Source organism: Pelodiscus sinensis, chromosome 5 (assembly GCF_052426305.1).
Source record: "Pelodiscus sinensis isolate ZL-2025 chromosome 5, ASM5242630v1, whole genome shotgun sequence".
Lineage (NCBI taxonomy): Eukaryota > Metazoa > Chordata > Testudines > Trionychidae > Pelodiscus > Pelodiscus sinensis.
Genome location: NC_143056.1, coordinates 32,551,176 through 32,576,852, shown reverse-complemented (window position 1 = coordinate 32,576,852; position 25,677 = coordinate 32,551,176).

Below are 25,677 nucleotides of genomic sequence, written 5' to 3'. Positions count from 1 at the left end.
GCGGCGGGCCTTCGCTCATGTTTGGTCTGTAAATCCGAGTTCTGCTGTTTCCCCAATTTAATGCTGATGGTGGTTACCTCATGTTATTAAAGGTTTGCTACTATACTGAGGCTCTGTGCTTGCGAGAGGGGAAGAATTGCCTCTTTTGAGGCACCCAGAGGTGTATGTAAGATTTCCCAGGTCACTGGGTGGGGGCTCGAGCCGGTGTTGTATTACCTTGTTGGGAGGAGACCCCTAGATACAGAACCCGGCCCTTGCTGCTATTTACTCGGCCTGGCAGAAGGGTTACATGTGGAATGAGTATTCTAATTTAATGGGTGACAGGTGAGAGATTACTTAATGATTACCTGTTCTGTTCATTCTCTTTGGGGCACCTGGCATTGGCTTCTGTCAGAAGACAGGATACTGGGCAAGATGGACCTTTGGTCTTACCAGTATGGCCGTTCTTATGTTTTTATGTTCTAATTGGTATCTATAATCGTAAATCAAGCCAGCAGACCTGTTTTGTTTTTTCAAGTGCAATTCAGCTCTATAAAAAAGGCCTCCTTCTTACTCATCAGGCCTGCCTACTGAGTGTATTCAGGGTCGTAGCTGATGACTTTAGATGACTTTTACTCCGTTAGCACCAGCGCAGCTATGGGAGAACAAGCAGGATTCCATTCCCACACATGTCTCATCTAAACAATGGCTCAGTCAAGTCTGTTAGACTGCATTGGGGTGGTGTGAAGCTACAAATTCCAAACAACTTGGTCCAGGACATTTTTAGGGATAAAAATGCTTCCTTGATTTCCACAAACATTGCTGCTTCTTCAGGAAACACTGGTCAGGGCAGAGGAGCTGCTACATTCTCAGCATCCTTCAACACACGGTCCATTCTCCATCACACCTACCCACACAGCCAAAGATGTTAAATGCACCATTAGTAAACAACAACCTCTCTCAAGAGAGCACTTCTTACCCCTAATGGCCTGATTAATAGAGACATCAGTGTATTTCCCCATAGTATGCGTATGGAATTATATTTCTAAAATTAAAGTGAAGTTTGCAAAATCCAGCACTCAAAAATTACAAAATGCAAAATTTGTGGCAGCCTAGGTATAGGTTAATTCAGCTCTTTTAGTTGCATATATGTTAGTCTTTAATTACAGAATCACATGCTATTTTTCCCACGGGACACTTATCTCATTCAATTATTCAGTGTTTCTTGTTTATCCTCCATATTCAATGTGTGGCCCCAAGCCTCATTTAACTCCTGTCACTTCAGAAGAGTCTGTGTCCAAAAGAATGTTTGTTCTGAAACATTAACTAGCATAAGGAATTAAACATATTTAATAGGCAGTAGCAGGAGAGTGGGATTCTTTTGTGCTAGTGAACAATGGGCCAATTTCATCCCTGCTGTAAATCCACTTACTTCAGTGGACTGATGAACTGGATCCTGAAATATGATGGGCCAAACGCTTTGCCATTTTGACAGTTAAAAAAATTGTTCTTAGTAATATAATAATTTTTTTTTTTGAGGCTTGCTAGGGCATTAACTCTCAGCCAGTGAGATGAATGAATTTTCAAGAACGATAGCCTGTCACCATTTCCCCTTCTAGGCCTCTCCTCCCTTCCCCCATCTCTGCACATTGTTTATCTCTTCTACTAAGCCTTTTTACTTTTCTTGGAATACTTCTTTCCAGACTGACGTAGGCTTTTGTCATATGCTAATGCCAGTGTGACAATTCAAACCTACTTATTGCTGATTAAAATAAATGCAAGAGGCTTCATTTGTTTCTCATGGCCATCATTTTGGTTCAGCATGTCAGACACTCCATTTAGACTGGAGACCCTCGGTATGTAGAATGATAGACGCTTGTGGAAATTTGCCATTTAGCATGCTGAAGGCATTCTCTGACTTCTAAGTCAATTCTACTTTTCTCCCCCATATGCAGCTGATGTAACCCTTACAAGTTAATTATCTGATATGCAGCAGAAAAATGAGTTTTCATACCTTCCCGTACCATAGTATACTTCTTCAAGATAAAATGTCTGATTGAAATTGAGATGATTATAGGTTCTGTTTCTTCCTGATTGTGGTACACAAGGGTTCTCGGAGAATTTTAAATGGAATTTGAAATGTGGCACAGAAATGGTACTTGTGGAAAAATTACCTCGTCTCTCTTTTTCACTTGAAATTAACTTGAATATATTTTGTTACTAGAGAAAGTATCACAGAGTAGAGCCGATACCTAATGCCAGGTGATATTGAATCTTCATCTTTGCCTTGTTTTTAGCTAGAAGACCTATCTATCTTCCGAGTTGTAAGATTTGTCAGATGAAGTTTTGTGTTTGTTGCCTGCATGACAGAATCCAGTCCCCCAGGGTTCTGTCTGCCTCCTGCAAAGGGCTGAGAACCTTCACTCCCATTCTTTTTTATTGAGGGAGAGGTGCTCAGCAAAATATGGTGCCCTATACTTTGTTCCAAGAACATTCAAAAGATACTCCTGTATATTACCTCTGATTTGACTCCTTGGCATGGGACCAGCAGATGATAGGTGTGCACTGCAGGAGCATTGGGCGAAAGTAATGAACATTCTAAGTGATATCTGCATCACCACAGCCACTTGGGGCTGCAGTTTAAGCTTCAAAATTCTAGGCATGAGTTTTCAAATAATACGAAGGCAAACTATTCCCCCTGGTGACTAGGAAGAAACGGATATGTAATCACCAATGTTGAGAGTAAAATCTAAAGTAGCCTGCTAGATCAAAACCCTCGGGGAAGAAGATTTGTCCAGATACACCCTGGGGAAACTCCACTGAAAAGAAGTACAGCTATATGACAACAATAACATAATTATCTGTCGGGCTTTACAACCTTTCACCCCAAAGTGCTTTCTCTCCAAAAAGCTTTGGCTGTTGAACTGTATTAGCTAATGCTGCCAGTTTATTTGCCTGTTTTTTCCAACTAATGAGACTTAGAGTATTGTCTCTGTAACTCCTAGCCATATTCATTATAGCTGCCTAACAGCTGCTTGAACTCATTCAAACCAATTTTCCTAGAATTCTGCCAACTTTGTAGGGCATAGGTTTAACCTGCTTATTTGAGTCAAACCTTCCAATGCTTCTATTCTTCTCCATCTTTATGTTGCACTTTCCCACCACCATTTTAGCTTCAAAGAGTGAAGCTGAATGCATACTAAGTTGAACAAGTGGAACTTGAGTAAGCCTTGTGGACTACTCTAGCTATGTGGCTGAGATGCTTCTAGCCTAACTTCACCAGTTATCTTTTTCTCTGGTGTCCCTTCACAGTGCCATTCCTCCAGGGAATGTGTTGCCTGTAAGTTCAGTTCCAATGATCATGGTACATCTTGCCTGTTTTACAACCATTCTAATATAAACATTATAAATAAATAATAAGTGCTCAGACCCGGACCCTGTTTCCCCTCGGTGAGAGGTTGCTAGCAGATGGCTGATTTGGAATCTCATTTTTACCACATAAACAGTCTTTGAGGTAAGTTGGTCTCTTCATCAGTCAGCCACACCAGGAGTGATTTGTCTTGTCTCCTGTGGCAGGGTGTACCAGCCCCGCAGTGAACAAGCAGGGTATAGCCAGGCTGCCCTGGGTGGAGGAGCCCTCTCCCCCACAACCCTGCCAGACATGCTCATGCTGTAGCCGTGGTATAAAAGCCTGGGAGAGGCTCAGTCTGGGCTGGTGGTCGAAGGAGAAGGAGCTCTGTTTGGAGCTGCTGAGCAGCAGCAGTCAGCTGTCCAAGCCAAGCGTGGTGGAGGCCCCGGCGACAGCAGGAACGCAACCCCGGCAGATTACCAGGGATAAGTGGCCCCTGAAGAGCCAGAGGATCCGGCTGCCACGTGGGACATCAACTCGACAGATCTGGTAGGAAGCAGCCCTGGGAGGGTGCAGAAGCGGCCTCTCCCACCCCGAGATCCTCGGTGTGTTTTGGTCAGATTCTCTGCCGAGGGAGTGGTGAACCATTCTGCCACTCACAGGGCCCTGGGTCAGGACCCGGTGAAGTAGGGTGGGGCTGGGTCCCCGTACCAGGGCACAGCCCCCACCCCGTGACTCTGGCCAGGGGGCCGTCCAGCCCTGCATTAAAGGGCCAGCTTTGACTCTAACTTACTGACTCTGGCCATTGGGCCATCCAGCCCTGCATTAAAGGGCCAACCTTTGATTTTAGTTTACTGACTCTGGCCCCAGGCTATCCAGCCCCAGGGGAAGGGTCTAATTACTGGTGTTTGACCTATCGTGCAGGGTGAATTTTGGATTCAGACAGCCCAGGGGACCTGAGATCCTACACTGGGAGAAAGAAGAGAGGACCACCCCACAACATCTCCCTATCACCCTTTTTAAATCTAGCAAACAAGCTTTCTGTGGAGCCGACCTTTGGATGGTTGTCTGTCTCTTCATTCTGTAGTGATCCCTGTAGGCTGTATTTGAGTGTTGTATTTGCTGGCTTGTCTCCTTCCTTTTCCTTCAGATCACTTGCTTCTCTTTTGAAGTCACCCTGTATGATCTGGGTGCCTCTGCATCCCTCAGACTCCATTAGCCCACTCCCTCTGGTGACATGTTAATGGCTGGATCCTCCCAGGACTGGATTTTTGCAGGGCTGGTTGAGCCTTGGCTTATCTGTCATACTCTACTGCCTGCTTCCACTGGATTGTTGGCCATCTCCTTGTAATGGTGTGCATGACCTGAGGTCCATTGCTGGATTAGGTTTGTGTCTGCAAAATCCTGGACTCTGAAGGGCTTCAGACTGAGTTCCATGGATGACGCTCAGAGCTCACATGCTTCCGCCATGTTTCATTTGCAAAAAATGAAACTGAAGACCAGTTAAGTTGAACAAGTGGAACTTTCTCAAACCCTGTACATTCAGCTGAGTTGCCTTCAGCCTAAATGACCTGTTGTTTCCTTCGTGTCTACACAGCACCCTAAATTCAAAATAAGATTCGCAATTTTCACTACGCACTATGAAAATTGCATATCTTATTTCAAGTCAATTTCAAAGTAACACGCTATTTCGAGCCATCCCTTTACCCTCATTATTTCAAAAAATGTTTGAAATAACATTTTGAAATAACAGGCTCGTTTCTAAGACATGGGGTAGCTATTTCGGGATACCTCAGTATCCTGAAATATCTCTGCTGTGTAGATGTAGCCTCAGTGACAGTCTTTCTAGGGAACTTGTGGCCCCCTGCCTCCAGTTCCACTGAACAAAATACAACCCTGTAGATTTCCTGAGGTGGATGAGAACTGAAACACTTCATAGCTTACGTGAAAATGCCAACTGCTGCTGTTTATGTGAAAAGCTAAGAAATAAACTTACATGAAGGTCCTTATTAAATGCTGACAGCCTACATTGTTTGCAAGGCTAGCAGTGGAGACTCCTCAGGGCAGGCACAGGAAGACTTTGCCTACCTGTTTTGACACTGGTACAGTATGATCTTTATCCACTGCTGCATATTAGCTCAGAGCAAATCTTAACTTGTCAGTTTTGCCTACCTGCTTCCAAATATGTCTCCAGTCTTCACTGCTATGTAGTTCTCCTCCTTCAGATTCATTTTCCTCTTAAGGATTTGGCTTTGGACCAGTTTTACAGTAAAAACATTTTAAATTACTTCCACTGTGTCATCTGCTACAGATGAAGGCATAGAGTAGACATATCAGGTAAATAGGATGAAGTTCAATAAGGACAAATTAAAGGTACTCCACTTAAAAAGAATCAATTAATTATACACATACAAATCAGGAATGACTGTCTAGGAAGGAGTACTGCAGAAAGTGATCTAGGGGTTACAGTGGACCACAAGCTAAATGTGAGTCAACAGTGTGATACAGTTGCAAAACAAAAAAAAAAAACCAAAAAACGCCACTTAATTCTGGGATGCGTTAGTAGGAATGTTGTATGCAATACATGAGAAGTAATTCACACTGATTAGGCCTCAACTGGAGTATTGTGTCCAGTTCTGTGCACCACACTTCAGGAAAAATGTGGAGAAATTGGCAAGAGTCCAGAGAAGAGCAACAAATACTATTAAAGGTCTCGAAAACATGACATGAAATAATTGGGTTTGTTTATTCTGCAAAAGAGAAGACTGAGAGGGTACATAACAGTTTTCAAGCATATAAAAGGTTGTTACAAGGAGGAGGGTGAAAAATTATTCTCTTTAACTTCCGAGGACAAGATAAGAAATAATGGATTTAAACTGCACCAAGGAAGGTTTAGGTTGGACATTAGGAAAAACTTTCTGTCAGGGCAGTTAAGCACTGGAATAAATTGCCTAAGATTGCAGAATCTCTATTGTTGGAGATTTTTAAAAGCAGGTTAGTCAAATATCTGTCAAGGATGGTCCAGATGGTGCTTGGTCCTATCATGAGTTCAGGGGATTAGACTTGATAACTTCCTCAGGTCCCTTCCAGTTCTGTGATGAAAAAATAATCAACAAGTTCCCTGAGATTACAGTGACTAAATGATTGCTCTGTCTCAAAATAGCAATGGTATGAAAGTTCTTGCCATGATAAAACTGAAATATCAGTCACTTCAAATTCTCTCTGTTCTTTCTGACTTTCTTTTTGTGCTCTAAAATAGCAACACATCCATAGGAGTTTTTGCCCGCTCTAAGAATTTCAAGGAAACTTCATTTTTTTGTGCTCTTGTGATAAGGTGTATATAGACGTGCTTCCTGGCAGATTTTTCTAGTCACAGTAATCTTCATTAGCCACAGGGTTTTTTAGTTGCAAGAAGCAAACAGGGCCAACAATATAATCTGTTACTCATACTTCCGCTTGTTAGCCATTTATGGACTTTATACCAAAATGTCTGAAATAGCCATGTTAATTTTCTATCTTCAATTGTTATTCTGCCTTCATTAAGATCTCTTTGAGATCTTAATGAAAATCCTCTTTTTACCCGTTCACATAAAATGTCATTTTCCGCAGAAGCCTTTACTGAACATTTTAAAATCTCGAATTCCAAACATATGGGCTACGTCTAGACTGGCATGATTTTCCGCAAATGCTTTTAACGGAAAAGTTTTCCGTTAAAAGCATTTGCAGAAAAGAGCGTCTAGATTGGCACGGATGCTTTTCCGCAAAAGCACTTTTTGCGGAAAAGCGTCCATGCCAATCTAGACGCGCTTTTGCGCAAAAAAGCCCCGATCGCCATTTTCGTGATCGGGGCTTTTTTGCGCAAAACAAATCTCAGCTGTCTACACTGGCCCTTTTGTGCAAAAGGACTTTTGCCCCAACAGGAGAAGCATAGTATTTCCACAAGAAGCACTGATTTCTTACATGAGATCGTCAGTGTTCTTGCGGAAATTCAAGCGGCCAGTGTAGACAGCTGGCAAGTTTTTCCACAAAAGCAGCTACTTTTGCAGAAAAACTTGCCAGTCTAGACACAGCCATGTTCTTTTCATTCTGGAGTGTCTTGGTCTCAGATTTGGCACATATCATGTTGTCGCCAAAAATGGGAGCAAATTCAGTTCTGCCATAAGCATGTGTAACTCTGCATTTGGCCCTTTGTTACATTTCACATATCCTAGGTAATGGTCAGACATTACTTTTTAGATCTGGAGAAATAAAGCTCATGTCTACAGTAGCAAAATGTATAGTGGAATAATAACATCAGTCTGGTTGTATCGCTCCACATACATTATGCATTTGTGCTCCACCAATATACAGCAGGATTTACACCAGTAGTGCAGCTTGCTCCGGGTCTACATTTCTGGCTTGCACTTACACTATTATACATTTCTTTAATGAACTCAGGGAGGCAGTGTTACATAGTGCCATATAATGTGGCAGCTTTGCCATTCCATATCTGTGCTGAACATAAAATAATATCCAATTTGCTGCTAAATTCTTAATGAAATGGATCTTGCAGACTTGTTGTAGAGCTTCCAAGACAGTGGCTCACTGTGTGCTTATCACAAGACTATCAAGATAACTTGCCATTTAAAGTTCTCCATGTATAACCGCTGCACCTCTCCATGATAAGCTTCTGAAACCTCATCAGTTTTAAGTGGCTATTCTGAGTATTTCCTCATCAAAAAAGAACTAGAGTCCAAGGAAAGGGAAAATGACAATGGTGCTTTGAGATTTTGCAGATCAGCCTGGTCCTGGCAATTACAAAATCAGAGCCTTCTTAAAAAAAGAGAGAGGCTAATTCCACCTCTCATTAAACAACTGATTTGTATTCCTGGTAACTCAGACAAACACTTCAGAAGGAAACTGTTAGTTTAAAGATAGATCATAAGTTGTACTGCTTCCCTCTTCCTATTGTCATGGTACTGAGCAAACTGTCTATATAGTATCCCCGTATACTTGAAGAGCCCTATTAGCTGAAATTTTGTATGACTCACTATCTAGGCAAAGCTGGAGTTCAACACACCATACCTGAGGGTATCAGCTGACATTTTATCAAATAATGGCCTCTCTAACTGGTGTCACTGGGCAGCAATCTCTCTTACGAACTGTGGCAAAATTAGCTGCAATCCTGTTAGACTTTATTAGGCTTTGCTCCAGTTAATAGATACGACACCACCCTCCTTTCTCTTTCAATTGTCTGGCTCTTCCACCAGGTGTGGCAAAATTTCATAATGGATGGGGAAGAGGAGATTATCCAGTACTTGGACTTAATAAAGGCCATCTGGACTGATTATTATAAATGGGCTACATCTTTCCCAGTCTCAGACAGGTGCATCTATATACATCTATATTAGTGAGCCTACATGTGCTAGTATTTCTGTCCATGTTACTCCTTCTTTGAGTCTCTCCACTGGCTCTCCCTTTCCCACCATAGCAAATTTAAGATACTTGTAGTCATCTTTAAGGCTCATCAGAGTGCTGTCCCCTATAGGTGCTGAAACTAGGTGTACTGGGATGCTGCTGCAGCCCTTGGCTTGAAGCGGTTTCCATCACAATAGAGGGTTTACAGTTTGGTTCAATAGCTGTCAGCACTTCTAGTATACAAATAATTCCTGCACCCCTGGCTGCCTCCATCCGTCTGCTCTTGTATCTTATCTTAGCAATCTCTGCCAAAGAGGCCAATCTCACTTGTCCATTTGTCCATGTCCAGCATGATGGATGAAATGCTTTCTCTGTGCAAATCTGTCCCAGGGGTGCCAACAGCCTCTGGGCAAGGCAATGGAGCAGCTCTGCATTTCCAGAAGGGGCAGGGCCTCAGGTAGAAGGGGAGGGGTTGAGAGCAGCCAGCCTCCACACTGCCCAGAATGTGGCATGACCTTCTAGCCCTCAGAGCCACATGGAACACGCCGCGTGGTACTCCAGTGGTAATTTAAAGTACACAGGGCTCCAGCTGCTGCCATGTGGTGGCCAGGAGCCCCGGACCTCTTTGGCAATATAATGGGCTCGCTATTCCAACATCCCTGTAAACCTCATTCCACAGGGAGTAAGGGATGTTCTGGAATAGTGATTTATTTCAAAATAAGTGCTGTGTAGACAACACCAAATTTCAAAATAAGCTATTTCTAAATAACATTGAAATAAGATATGCAAGATATTTTGACCTACGATGCAGTGTAGATGCACCCTTACTTTCCCAATGTTGTCCATGAATACACCGCCCAGGCCTCATTCAGCCTGTCTTCTCTCCAAAAGAGAGGGTTGAAGTTCCATTTTTTGGGCATTTAAACCTGGTCTGGAAAAACACTAGAATGTATTAAAGAGAATAATCATGAACTGAGTGACCTACTAGGTCTTTTCTGCCACTGAATTCAAAACAGGGACATTGTGGCTACATCTACACTGGCCCCATAAAACGGAATAGTCATGCAAAGCAGGTAAGTCAGAATAGGGAAATCCGCAGGGGATTTAATTATCCCCCGCGGATTTAAATAAACATGTCCGCCACTTTTTTTCTGTCTTGGGGAAAAGCTGGAAAAAAGCGTCTAGACTGGCGCGATCCTCCGGAATAAAGCCCTTTTCCGGAGGATCTCTTATTCCTACTTGAAAGTCTAGACGCTTTTTTCCGGCTTTTCCCCAAGCCGGAAAAAAAGCGGCGGACATGTTTATTTAAATCCACGGGGGATATTTAAATCCCCCGCGGATTTCCCTATTCTGACTTACCTGCTTTGCATGACTATTCCGTTTTATGGGGCCAGTGTAGACATAGCCAGTGTGAGACAATGTTTAGACATGGGCTAACTTTGCACATTACCACAGGCAAGACACCATTCTTCATTCCATACCAACCCAAAAAATCAATGCAATCAACCTTTGGGCCTGTTATTTTTTTCTGTTTTCTTTTCACTGTTGAGTAGTCATTAATATTCTGAAATTAGAAAGTCAACATGTGACAGATCCAGTTCAAGCAACAGCATAAATACTGTGGTCCCAGCTGGTTGTCCATGCCATCCTGAAAGTTCTGTGGGTGCTCTGACACACTACAGAGGAATGAACTTCATACTTAATAAGAGTTTGTTCTTAAATCTACTTTATAATCTCTAAATTGTTCTTTGCCCAGTCATTGAAAGATGGGCTAAAGCACATTGTTGAACTGTTTCTCTATGTGAGATACTAGTGAATTAATGCATAGGGTCTGCAATCCAGTTCTGGGTTCTGTTCCCAGTTTTGCCATGGTGGGTGTGTGTACACAGTCTTTTGGTGTCAGCCTCGCAGCCTGGATTGACATAACTCCTGCTAGCTCTCTCTTGCTAGACAGTACTTTGAAGTTGTGACTTGGGCTCTGAAGCCCATCCCCTTCCTTAGTCTTGAGAGCCTGACCCACAATTTCAAAGTGCTGTCTAGGCAGTGTTTTTTCAGCACTAGCACAAGGCCCACTGGTCTGAATCTATCATCCCTCGGCTGGGAGGCTCACTCCAAAATGCTGTGCAGACATACCCAGTTGGCTGTTAAACCTATTGGCATTTCAGTCTCCTGTTGGGGCTAATACCTCTCAGCTTTCTTTAAGTAATATCTGTAAAGTGCCTTTGAGATACTCATGAATATGAAGAGTGTTATACAAATGCAAAAGTTTCATAGCTACCTTCCCTGACCACTGGTAACTTTTGCCCCAAATTCCATATTATTCAATTCTAACAAATTTCCCAAGGCTTCAAGTCTCTCCTGTGCTTCTCAGCAGCATTTTAAAGTAACATTTACAATACTTGTTCAAAGAGGAGTGAATTCCTCTGAACTGACATTAGAAACATCAAAGTTATAGGAGACACTTTAGAAATGCAATTTAGCTTTTCCTCAAAATGTGTCTGGGACTTTAATTAAAATGCCTTAGGAACATGGACCATTCATTTGAGCCAATATTGCAATTCCCATCTAGTCCCATGCCTTAAAGTAGCCAGTATCAGATGATTCATATGAATCCAATAGGAGCTTTCACACAAGCTCTCAGTTGCAGATATCTCTGACTCCTTTTTTATGGAGGGGCGGGGTCAATACCAACATACTGGGTGATTTCCCTATAGACGTGGGACAGACTCAGTGATAGGGAGAGAGCCCCACAACCTCTTAATTTTCAGAACACACAGGCTACATCTGCTATTCCACGTATTTAAGTGTGCCTGTTATTTTAAAATAGATTTCGAAATAATGGGCTCACTATTTTGGCATCCCTGTAACCCTTGTTCCATGAGGGTTAAGGGACGTTTCAAAATAAGCTGTTTTGAACTTAGATCAAAGTAAGATATGCAATTTGCATAGCATATGTATCTTATTTTGACCTACGGGTGCAGTGTAGATGCACCCACAGAGAGGCTTCCACTAAGGGTACGTCTAGACTACATGCCTCTGTCGCCAGAGGCATGTAGATTAGGCTACCAGACATAGGAAAATGAAGCGGCAATTTAAATATTCGCCGCTTCATTTAAATTTACATGGCTGCCGTGCTGAGCCAACAAACAGCTGATCAGCTGTTTGTCGGCTCAGCGCGATAGTCTGGACGCGCGGGTGTCGACATCAAAGGTATTTGTCGACCACTCAGGTAAACCTCATCCCAGGAGGGTAAATTTAAATGAAGTGGCGATTATTTAAATCGCCGCTTCATTTTCCTATGTCTGGTAGCCTAATCTACATGCCTCTGGCGACAGAGGCATGTAGTCTAGACGTACCCCCAGTCAGTAGCCAAAGGAGGATAATAAAAAGCATAGTCCCCTTTCATGTTGCCTCCCTCGGGATCCATCGGGTTTGGTCTCCTCCCCTCATTAGTGGGAATGATATATATTACTTGCCTTTACTTTTCCTTCCTTTCTACCCTCTGTTCTCTTCTTTCACAGTTACAGTATTTTTCACTTTCTCTCCATTCTATTCCATTTTTCATCTATACTTAGAATTATAGAATACTAGGAGTAGAAAGAACCTTGAGATGTCATCGAGTCCAGTCCCCTGCCCTCATGGCAGGACCCAGTACTGTCTAGACTATCCCTGATAGACATTTATCTAATCTGCTCTTAAATATCTCCAGAGATGGAGATTCCACAACCATCCTAGGCAACTTATTCCAGTGTTTAACCACCCTGGCAGTTAGGAAGTTTTTCCTAATGTCCAACCTGAACCTCCCTTGCTGCAGTTTGAGTCCAATGCTTCTTGTTCTATCCTCAGAGGCCAAGGAGAACAATTTTTCTCTCTCCTCCTTGGGACACCCTTTTAGATACCTGAAAACCACTATCATGTCCCCTCTCAATCTTCTCTTTTCCAAACTAAACAAGCCCAGTTCTTTCCATCTTCCTTCATGGGTCATGTTCAATACTTCTATTGAATAATTTTCATAGACCTCTTATGTGGGACACAAACTCATTATAATTCAAGGCTGCCTATGGTACATGTAAGACCTGAGCACTGCATAATCTTTAATGTAGCTATCCTCACAACACCCCTCTGAGGTAGGGAAATGCTATAATCCCCATTTTATCGATTAAAAAGCTAAGGCACAGAAACTAAGACTTCTCCATTATCACACAGGAAAGTTAGGGGGAGAGTAGATATGCTGGAGTTCAGGGATAGGGTCCAGAGTGACCTAGACTAATTGGAGGATTGGGGCAAAAGAAATCTGATGAGGTTCAACAAGGACAAGTGCAGAGTCCTACACTTAGGACGGAAGAGTCCCAAGCACTGTTACAGATTGGCGACTGACTGGCTAAGTAGTAGCCTGGCAGGAAAGGACCTTGGGATTACAGTGGATGAGAAGCTTGATATGAGTCAGCAGTGTGCCCTTGTAGCCAAGAAGGAGAATGGCATATTAGGGTGCATCAGGAGGAGCACTGCCAGCAGATCTAGAGAAGTGATTATTCCCCTTTATTTGGCACTGGTGAGACCACATCTGGAGTACTGTGTGCAATTCTGGACCCCTCATTACAGAAAAGATGTGGAGAAAGTCCAACAGAAGGAAACAAAAATAATTAGGGGGCTGGTGCACATGATTTACGAGGAGAGGCTGAGGGATTCGGACTTATTTATTCTACAGAAGAGAAGATTGAGGGGAGATTTGATAGCAGCCTTTAACTACCAAAGAGGATGGAGAGAGGCTGTTCTCAGTGGTGACACATGTCAGAATGAGGAGCAATGTTCTCAAGTTACAGTGGGAGAGGACTAGGTTGGATATTAGGAAAAACTATTTTACTATGAGGGTGGTGAAGCACTGGAATGGGTTACCTAAGGAGGTGGTGGAATCTCTATCCATAGATGTTTTTAAATCCCAGCTTGACAAAGACCTGGCTGAGATGATTTAGTTAGGGTTTGTCCTGCTTTGGGCAGGTGGCTGGACTCAATGAGGTCTCTTCTAATGCTATGATTCTATGATTCTAAAGTTCTGGTGCAGAAGGGACTTGAATGAGGTCTCCCAAATTCTAGCCTCTATCCAACATACGATATTCAAGTTGGTTCAGAATAAGGAGCTGTAGTTTGCCTATCTCTACTTTCCAAAGGTAGAGCAGGAGAGCCACTTTCACATCTGATAAGCAAACTGCAAATATTATTAAGCAGAAGTCTGCATCTGTCATGCTGAGACTTTGCAAAATTCTCACTCCACAGGGCTATTTTAAAGACAATTCCACTGATGAAATAAGGCAAATCTTCCAAAAAGCTAACAGAAAAAACAGGAACACGTTTTATCTTGTCATTGCAGTCTCTTTAACAAACAGTACCTGACTAACTTTTATAGAAAATTGGTCCAGTAAAAGATATTACATCATCTACCATGTCTGTCTCATATCCGGGGATGAACATGGCCAGAGCAACACTGCAAATAACTTTTATGAACTGTGATTAGTTTATTAATCATTCTATCATTATCTGCTTCTCTGTACATTGGCACTCAGTCATTTCATCTTCTAATAAGCTAAATCCTTCCTTTGAGGGATGATTTTATTTCAGTCCTTCAAAGATTGTCCCCTCACATTTACACCTCAACTCACTGAAAAGAGCCAATGGATTTTAAATGAATAATGTGATGAGTGTGAAAGCTACCTTTGTTTGAGGTTATATGAAACTGGGGAATCTATCTTCAGCAATCAGCTGTGTGAGAAACACTGTGTAGATTTTCACATTTGCTTTGCCATAGTTTGTCCTTTCTATAGCAACCATGAACATAATATCTGAGAGGTAGAGAAGTATTATCTTCCCCTTTTAAAAGTGGACAGTTGAAGTTCAGCAAGCAATGAATGAGTTGCTCAAAATTACATAGAATGACTGTGGCAGTCAGGAACAGAAAGCACTGTGAATCCAGATCCAGGGCCTTGATGCACTCCTGATGCACTATTACCCCTTTCTGACCTGAACAGATAAGCAGAGATCAGCCCCAGGATGTTCCAGCTGGATATAGAAATTAATAGAGTCTGTTATCTTCTTTGATGCAATCTTGTTTATTTACAAAGAACATTCAAAGTTCTGCTCTGAACACAGGAGGAATGAAGTAAAAAAGGAGCAGTTTCTTACTTTACAGCCCCAAGACGCTTTAGCCAGCAGATCCATGAACTCTAGCTTTTTTCTGGTTATACTGTGCTCACTAGCTACTGCTTGGTTTTCTTACTCTTTGCCTCTGCCTCTCTCTGGCTACGTCTACACTGGCACCCTTTTCCGGAAATGCTTAAAATGGAACAGTTTTCCGTTATAAGTATTTCCGGAAAAAGCGCGTCTACATTGGCAGGATGCTTTTCCGGAAAAGCACTTTTTCCGGAAAAGCATCCGTGGCCAATGTAGACACGCTTTTCTGGAAAAAAACCCCGATCGTCATTTTCGTGATCGGGGTTTTTTTGTGGAAAAGACTACTGTGCTGTCTACACTGGCCCTTTTCCGGAACAGTTTTTCCGGAAAAGGACTTTTGCCCAAACGGGAGCAGCATAGTTTTTCCGGAAAAACACTGACAATTTTACAGTAGATCGTCATTGCTTTTCCGGAAAAGCAAGCGGCCAGTGTAGACAGCTGGCAAGTTATTCTGGAAGAGCGGCTGCTTTTCCGGAATAAGTGGCCCAGTGTAGACACAGCCTCTGTGTCTGATCTCAGTTTCTGTGTGTTCTACCTTCCTGCACACACACAAACAATCCTCAGCAGAATCCCTCAGCTTGCTCAGTCCAGAATCCTGGTGGGATTCACAACCCTCTTTTGTCTTAGGCGGAGGCTTCTAGTTAACTAGTCTGACAGTCATGTTTAGTGAAGGGTGCATTCATCCTCAGTCTCAAAGAGGTTTCTGATTCATAGAGTTGCCTGTAATACCTCCCAGCATAACAGCATCAGTTGTACCCCAATCAGGTAGCTCTGAAAACTCATTGTAGGGGCAAGGGACCAGGGTATGGGCTTCTAGTGGCTGGCCCACAGAGATGTTGAAAGACCTTTTACATCACATCACACCAAGTAACAGAGGATTTGTTTTCAAAATGAAGAACCAAGGTTCTAGTCTGAGCTGCCCAGGTAACCTCTATCAATCAAAGTTGTTGTCTGCAACACATGCAATCACTATACAGGTTTGTGCTATATGTTTGGTAACCTCAAAAACCTGAGCATTCGTCTCAGGTTTATAACAATCCCTCGACTTAGATGAGCTATACTGCCTTTAGCTTTTGTTCTGAAAAGATCCCGGCAACAATATCTTCAGATCAATGTGTATCCATTCCATGCTGTGAGTGAGTACCACAGTCCCTATAATAAAGGTTTAATATGCCCAGGACAAAGTCCTACTCGCACATGATGAACTCAGTGGAGTGAGTAAGATTGACCCTGTGTGGTATTCCCTTGGAACAGATTTTTGGTAACATCATCTGTGTTTTCCTGTAAGCCCCATGAGCTATATGCGTGGTGTTTACCACTCTATGACTAGTTCAGGGTAACATGTGGGAAGAGGGAAGTTTTGGCATTTATTCAATGAATTAATCCTATGTTTTCAGTATTTCAGAATCTACTGCTGACATAGTGGATAAAGTAATATCTCTCTTCTTGAGAGAGGCAAGCTTGAAGCTTACACGGAGCTCTTTTTCATCTTGGTGTAAGTTCAAAAGCTTGTCTTTCTACCAGCAGAAGTTGGTCCAATAAAAGCTATTGCCTCGCTTACCTTTTCTCTCTAACATCCTGGGACCGACATGGTGACAACACTGTGTAATCTACTGTGGACATAATGGTGTAGGGAAGTGTTTCTCAACCAATGGTACGAGTACCCTCAGGGGTACTCGAGAGAAATCTGGGGGGTACGTCACCACAACTGAAATTTGGAGAAAACTGAATTTTTGTTTTAAATTTTACAGCGCTTTATTATTTTTGTACTTTTTACACCCAAAAATTTCATAGTCCACCTGGCTATGATTAAGTTGTTTAAACAAAAGTGTTGCAATGGTAGAAAAAAATTGTGTGTCTGAAAACTGTAGGTACTGGGGGTACTTATATTTTTTTTTAAAGGAGGTGCATAAATATATATTTTTAAAGGGGTACTTTATAAAAAAAGGTTGAGAAACAATGGTGTAGGGAGTTTTGTTAGTGAGCACTGTTATTGTCTGAAGGGTGTTAATCCATACTTCTGCACTCTATTCATGAAAATCCACACTACTCACTCATTCTGCAAATGTACAAACTGGTCACCTGCCTTTTGAAATAGCTAGTGGAACACAGTAGCTATGCTGTGCTCTGAAACTTGGCTCTGTACATATAGTCAGTCATTCACTGGTTACAAACAATAGGCCAAATTCTGCCTACGCTCATGTGTGGGTGGTTCCCATTGATTTCACAAATATGATATTTGTGATTCTTAATAAGGAGACTGTGCAAATTAGGGCCACAGGTGTTAACAGCTATTTTAAGAGCTTAACATGAGCCTTCCCTTTATACTGGCACCATTGTTCCCTGGATCTTGGTAAATACAGTAACATAGTTTGTGAATAAGAGGCAATAGCACCAAGTATCTTTCATTCTGCTTATGCAACTTGCAAAAACTGCAGAACTCATTTGAAGAAGGAAGACATTTATTGTAATAACTGCCTAACAACACTAGGCAGTGGATCAGTCAATTGAGAATAAAAACAACAAAAGAGGTAAAGTGGACAATAACAAAACATGATGATGATGATGATGATGAATGGAAAAAATGAAAACATTTAAAAAATATTAATTCATTGCCAACTTTGTTTCTTCCTGACTCTTGTGAAATTGTGCATTGTCTTATTTTTCCTTTGGGCAGGGACAAATGATTATATGAGGCGCTGAGCTTTTATTTTTTAAAAAAAAACAGAAATGTGAAGAAAATGTAGGAGAAAATGTGACCTAAGTGCAACCCAAAAGTTTGGATATCAGAATATATTATTATAAGAACCCTAAAATGTATCATTTATTAAATCTCATGACAGGGGAGGAGCTGACTCCTGCTCTTTTAACGCTTGGGCTTGGCAATATTGGCAACTGTTCATGTCACAATGTGTGGTGTTTTTAAATGAGTACAGTCCCTTTTTACTGAGGAAGAATATTGTAGTTTGTCCCTTATTCCCCTATAGCTCCGTTTATTTCAGGAAGTGGTCTGTGGAAAAGGGGCTACTCACTGTAGTGGAAGCAGAACCTTATAAGGACCAGGTTTCTAAAGGTATTCAGGCACCTAGATGTCCAATGGGATTTTCAAAAGCATCTATCTGCATCTTTCAGCATCTAAATACCTTTAAAAATTTGTCCTTACAAAACTTATTGATCCACAAACCAAATGCTCCTATGGAGAGAAGAAGCAGTGGCCATGGAGTTTACTACTGCTCTGAGGAATATCTGTTATAAAGATTAGGACTGATCCTAAAAGCAAACAAACTAAGGATTAGACACTTGGTTTAAATACAATCTTTCCATTAAATAATCTGACCTACCTCTTCCACCATACTTTCTAGTTCATAATTTTCATATTTATTTTACTTGTTAATGTATTTTGACAAGCAGGAACATGGTAGAAATTAAAAAGTTTAAACATTTGAATTAAATACACAGAAACCCTCCCCCCCCTCCCCCAAATGTCTAATCAGTGTCAGAATATCTCTATCACTGGAGATTCTGGGAAGATCCACTTTACTGGGCTTCAGATCACATTAGCAATATAAACAGGATTGGATACTAAAAGAATATGATTCTTGCTTAAAGCACAGCATTAAACAGGTCACTAAAATTGGGGTCAGATAGAAATTCCCCCTTTGAAGACATTGGACAAGACTTTGGAGTATTTTTGCTTTAATCTGAAGCACAAAATGGGAATAAACCATCAAATGCAAGCAAACATACCTCACACAGCAACATAGTCTCCTATATGGCAGGGGGTAGTGAACATCTGTGTACCACATTCCTTTCCCTATGATTTTAAGTTTTCCTACTGAAAGGTTTACAACATCCCTCCTTGTAGAAGAAAGGTGAGCGGATAAGAGGAAGTTTGTGCCAGTGGTTAGGGTGCTAGCTGAGGACCTGGGTTATATTCTGTCCTCTGTTAGGAACTTCCTGTGTGTTCCTGAGCAAATCACTTAGGCTACATCTATACTGCAGCACTATTTCAGGATACCAAAGGTATCCCAAAATAGCTATTCCGCATCATTTGAGCGCTCCCATTATTTCAAAATATAATCGGCTTGCTAGTCCAACGTCCCTGTAAACTTCATTCCACAAGGAATAAGGGACGTTTCAGAATAGTGATTTATTTCAAAATAAGTGCTGTGTAGACAGTGCCAAATTTTGAAATAAGCTATTTCAAAATTGACTTGAAATAAGCTACACAATTTGCGTAGTTCAAATTGTGTAGCTTATTTCAAGCTACAGGTGCAGCGTAGGCGCACCCTTAGTTTCTCTCTTCCTCCATTCCCTACATGTAAAATGGGATAATCAGACCTCCCAATACTTCAAGTGGCTAAAATGGAACACCTTGCCATTCAGGTTTAACTCTTATTGGCATTGCAACCTTGCATGACATTAAATACATTTACCTGTAAAATTCATTCCATACTTGAAGACAAGCAAATGTATTTTTTTTATTAAAGACTTTATTGTAGACATTTTCCTGTGCCCTCAGTGAACTACATAAGGGAGAGCCCAGCCAGAGAGTCCAACCCATGAGGAGAATAGGAGTATAAGGCTCTCGAACAACAACTCTAATGAGGCAAATGCTCCAATTTTCAGCTGAAATATTTCACAGAGTTGTTTGTTTTTGGATTTTGGTGCAATATCAAAACTTTCCATGGAAAGGCAGCACTTTTCACAAGCATTTGTTTTGACAAAAACAATGTAGTTTTCTGTTTATCAGAAAAGCAATATAATCCAGTTTAGTTATAGAATTATCCCTCAATTACTATTTTTTTTTTTACAATGAGGCAACAGGAGGATCCAGAAAAGTGTTAGGGGCTTGTCAGCACATCCAAGGAAATAATTAAGGAACTTGATTCCCATTCCCTGCAAGCATAGCTCATCATGCTTCATCTTCTGAAAAATTGTTCATCGTATTGGCTTTTCATCATTCTGACCTACTTCCCATCTTTCCCCCTCAAACTTCCTGCATCCTCACCCAAAGTGGTAGCTGTTCAGAAGAGCTGCCATTTATGCTTCATTGTGAGTCCTGCAGACTTATTACCTGTTTCAGATTTTAATTTATCTGGAAGAGCGAAACCAGCACTGATTATGATTGATGTCCTCTGAAGCTCTTTGTCCCAGACGTAACAAGAGATGTATTATGACAGGAACCACTTTCTGATTTTTTGAAACTTTTAATCTGTTCTCTTGTAAGCTCTTCTGGCAGGCATTGTTTCTCTGTTTGAACAATAACGTCCTGGCATCAGCTGCTAGGTTCTGTCACAATAGAAATAAATAATAAGTGGAAAACAAACTGTAAGCTTAATACTTAAAACGTAAACCTTGTTGAAACAAACAAGATAGAGTCTACTTGGGCAGGGGATGACTGGGAAGTTTTACCTGATCTCTCCTGGCTCCCATTTCTCTAACACATAGTAGCATGTACTATTTTCGACTAAATACAATGCATTGTAGTGTTTGTGCTGAAGTGAAATATGTGTCAATAAGACTCCGATTGCTGTTTCTTGAGAACACTCTCATGAAATGAGTGAGGCTGTGACTATCAGGAAATATTCTTACTAAATAATGTTCTTCCCATAGAATCTGGAAATATAAGACCAATCCTAGAAGTTTTCTTTTATTAAAAAACAAAACAAAACAACCTTTTTAACTGGCAAAACCAACTAAGCCCTGGACTTGGATAAACTCCATCCATCTATCCATCCTGCTCTTACAATATTTTTACAATATTCTGAGTCAAATTTGGTTTCAGATATGCACTAGGTCCAATATTGGATTTATGAAACTCTTGTATTTTTCAGTGTCAAGATACGGAGCAATACAAATAAATCATGAATAAATCTTAGTGAAGAGTCTGAACCAAAAATCCAGGCATGAACTTACCCAACCCTTGAAGAAATGCCTAAGTTAAATCGAGAGAGGACCCTGTCTCTAATAGGCTCAGCCACTAAGGATCTGAGCACCTTTGAACTTTGTGGGGTTTAAAAGATCAGATCCAAGTTTTTGGGAACATTTTAAAGCCAAAATTCTAAAGCCAGAGTTCAAAAGTATTTTGTGATACAGAAGTAGTGGAAAGAAAGAAAAAAGAGTTTCTTAAAGAAAAGAGAATAATGTGATATTATCAGACATTTACGTGACTGATAAAAAAAGAATTAGACAGCACCTTTGTGTCACTTTTCATGTATCTGTTCTCTCAGGACCATTTACTGAACAAAGCATTTGATTATACAATGCTGTATGAATGATTATATAAAGGGAAAACAGGATTTTATCCTGAAAGAGATGATGAGAGAGAACAGATCCACCAGCAACAGCAAAGGATTTACTTTCTAGGGAGAGCAGCAGAAACCTCAGTTAAATAGAATATTTTCTTATTTCTGGGCAATCTACACTAGATAGGTGAGCTCAGGGCTAAATTAGAAAAAGCATGAAAGAAAATTTAAAAATAAATGGGACTATCCAAACCAGGTCTGCATGGACAGATACATCTTGTAAAATGGGTTAATGCTAAAGAATAAACAGCATCTTTCACTCGTAGCAAACATCGTTCTCGAAACTTTGGATTCAGACCTTGACAAAGTCAGCATTTTTTAGATGGGAAGCTCTGCAGGAGACCTGTCTCAAACTGGCTGCTGTTAGATCAACTGAAAAGTTAATTAAACACATCTATTTGCATCTATTGTTAAAAATTCCTTGGCTTTTACTGTTAGGGTAAGAGGTTGACCTATACTCTTGGACAATCTCTGTTCTGCTGATTCATGTAGTGTGCTTCATGGCCAGATGGTAACTACAGTAGAGTCTCGATTATCCGACCTAAAGGGGACCGAAGGATGGTCGGATAATGGAAATGTCAGATAATACAGAAAATACCTTGTGGGGTCCAAGGTATTTTCCCCATCAGCTGCCACTCTGCAGATACTCGGCTGCTTCATGGGGAGCCGTGCTGCCCCTGACCTCCTTGATCTCCCCCAGCCAGCCACGCTGCCCCCAACCTCCCCATCTCTCCCAGCCAGTCGCACTGCCTGGCTGGGAGACTGGCTGGGAGAGTGTAGCCAGACATGAACCCCATCTTGCTTCCCCACCCCACCCCCAGAGAGGAAGAGAAAGGCAGTCAGCCTTTGATACCCTGGGAACGCAGGTGTGCTGCCTGTCCCTGACTCTACCACAAACAGAAACTAGACAGTAAATGGGCTAGCTGACGACTGGGGGCCCCCCGTCGCCCTGATGGCTAGTACCAGTAATTGACACGCCCGCGCTGTCCCAGGAGAGAAATCTTCACCCATCACATACCAGAGGTGCCCATTGTCTGCATTTTCCCAGGTGTAAATTATGCTTTGCACCCTTCGTGGGAAACTTGGCGTTCAAAGCCATTTTTCCTAACTGGCCACTTGAGACCAGGAAGAAGCCTACGTGACCCAAGGGGTATAAAGAGGGGTTTAGTAGCCCACCCCATTTGAGCTCCAATCACCTATACCTGCTGGCAGGTATTGATTGTCTCCTGAGGTCTGTGGGACGCCCAACCTCGCCCTACTTCTTCCCGAGGGATTGAGAGAAAGACGCTGGCCACGCCAAGTCTGGAACGCAGGGGTGAGAATTATACCTGCAATGTGTTTCTTTATGTGTACACTTTAATTGTCACTCTGTTATAACTTAGTTACTTTCTTATGAAACAAAAAACAGGACTATGTAGCACTTTAAAGACTAACAAGATGGTTTATTAGATGATGAGCTTTCGTGGGCCAGACCCACTTCCTCAAATCAAATAGTGGAAGAAAATTGTCACAACCATATATACCAAAGGATACAATTAAAAAAATGAACACATATGAAAAGAACAAATCAAATTTCAGAACAGAAGGGGAATGGGGGGGGAGGGGGGAATGTCTGTGAGCTAATGATATTAGAGGTGATAATTGGGGAAGCTATCTTTGTAATGGGTAAGATAATTAGAGTCTTTATTCAAACCTAGGCGTAAAGTGTCGACTTCAAGACAGACCCAAGAAAACCAACAACAGAACACCACTTGTCATCACCTACAGCCCCCAATTTAAACCTGTCCAACACATTATCAATAAACTACAGCCTATACTGGAACAGGATAATAAACTCCAAGAGACTCTGGGAGACAGACCCATAGTCTCCTATAGACCACCACCTAATCTCAAGATGATTCTTACCAACAACCACAGGACATACCACACTAATACCAACCCTGGTACCTTCCCTTGCAAAAAACTCTGTTGCCAGCTTTGTCCACATATTCACTCTGCTGATACCATTATTGGACCTAACCAAGTGAGTTTTAAGATCAAGAACACATATTCCTGCTCATCCAGAAATATAATATATGCTATCATGTGCCGAAATTGTCCACCTGATATGTACATTGGACAAACGTCTCAGACACTTTGCCAAAGGATCAATGCACACAAAACAGATATTAGACAGGATCACAAAGAAAAAAACAGTTTCTTGCCATTTCAACCAGAAAGGACATTGTCTCAACGACTTGATTACCTGCATCCTGCTTCAAAGGCCTTTTAAGACTATACTTGAAAGAGAATCCTCTGAACTGTCATTCATGCTTAAATTTGACACTTTATGCCTAAGTTTGAATAAAGACTCTAATTATCTTACCCATTACAAAGATAGCTTCCCCAATTATCACCTCTAATATCATTAGCTCACAGACATTTACCTCCCCTCCCATACCCCTTCTGTTCTGAAATTTGATTTGTCCTTTTCATATGTGTTCTTTTTTTAATTGTATCCTTTGGTATATATGGTTGTGACAATTTTCTTCCACTATTTGATCTGAGGAAGTGGGTCTGGCCAGGAAAGCTCATCAGCTAATAAACCATCTTGTTAGTCTTTAAAGTGATACATAGTCCTGTTTTTTGTTTCAGCTACACCAGACTAACATGGCTACATTTCTATCACAATTACTTTATTATAGTTTCTTAAGTCAAACTGTTTCATTTCTATTGTAAAACTGCCTTTGATAATGTGATTTAGCTCTAAACTGCGGAACCCAATTAATTTGTCAATCAAACCGCAGGGAGTCTTTGTATCTACCTGTAAACTGCAATAAACACTTAACTTCTATTAGAACGTCCGTTCCCTTCTATGTAAACTCCGGTATCTTGTTAGGCTGTCAGTCATACTTAAGAAAACTTTCTCCTTAATTGAAGCACTCCGAGTGGCCATTTTGTTTCATTGGAAACCTGCGGTCAGCAATTATCCAATCAGACTGCAGAAAAATCATTAGCTTGTCAATCAAAGGTGCAGCAGCCATTTTGCTTCATTCATAAATTGGATGGCCATTTTTAAAGCCCCGAGAAATCATTTTCCTGTCAATCAAATCGTCGTGGTTTGCTTTCGGACCTCTGCCTAAATTATAGTAAAAATTAGTTGGTGCCCTCATTCACTTTATATATTGAACCAAGTTTTCTTTCCTTTTCTTTCTCTTTCTTTCTCCTACAAATAAGCAAGTGCTGTCAGGTTTCTGACTTGAACCCGTGCTGCTGTACCCGAACCGAACACAAACAAAAAGAACTCCAGCCGGTCATAAGGGACAGATATAGGGAGAGCTGGGCATTTGGATCATGTTGCCTCCAGGGGACAGATCCGTGGGGCATCTTTCAGCCTTCCCTAGGCTGCCCGCTGAGAGGGGACCTTATGTCCTAGCAGTTAAAGTCTAAGGTGTAATAAGCTCTCCCTGTAAACTTTGGGGTGTCTGTCAGCCTGTTGGCTGCCCGCCACAAAGGGACCCCGGTCCTAGCGGTCAAAGACACAGACATAAAACTTCTTGGGGCGCCCGTCAACCTTCTCCAGGTTGCCCGCTGCAAAGGGACCCCAGTGTTAGCAGTTGTCTTGGGTGTATAACACACACACACCACTCACTGCCCTGACCACCAGCTGACAGAGAGATAGGGAAGGTCGGGGGCAGCGCGACTGACCTGGAGAGATAGGGGAGGTTGGGGGCAGCACAGCTGGCTGGAGAGGATGGGGGAAATCAGGGCACCCCGCGACCTTCAGGGGGTGGGGACGGCTGGGCTCTGCATCCTGCTGCATGGCCCTGCTCCCTCCTCCCTCTTCTCTCACCACCTTTGTCTCCACACCACCTGACGCCTTCCCTTCCGCGCTACTCTCTGCCGGCTCCACTGCCCGCTCAATTGCCTTAGGCAGTTACAGGCATGTCGGGTAACACAGAATGTCGAATAAAGGAGGTTGGATAATCAAGATTCTACTGTACATTTCAGGAATGCTTTATATTTATATTGCTTGTGAAGTGCTTTTCATATCCCATTCAAAAAGTGGGTGCAGGCCAAATTTAACACTGAGAATAATCAATCAAACTTCTCAGCCTTTGAGACAGAAATGGGACATGAACCCCCAATCAAAGCCAGCACCTTTTGCTGGAAGCTTATGGGCTGAGCCAGTACCTATGAGCTGAGTCAATACTTTTGAAAATTCACCTACAGATTTGGCAGACAGACCTTTCCTTGCATTTGTGCCCATTTGATGTCTTCCCCACATGCTTATCTATTATGCTAGTGCCCAAAGACACCAACAGAGATCAGAGCCCCATTGTACTAGGAATACTACAAACATGTAGAAAGAGAGAGTTCCTGCCTCAAAGAGCTTTCAAATTCAATAGACAAGATAAAAGGTAGGAGGGAAAACAGAAG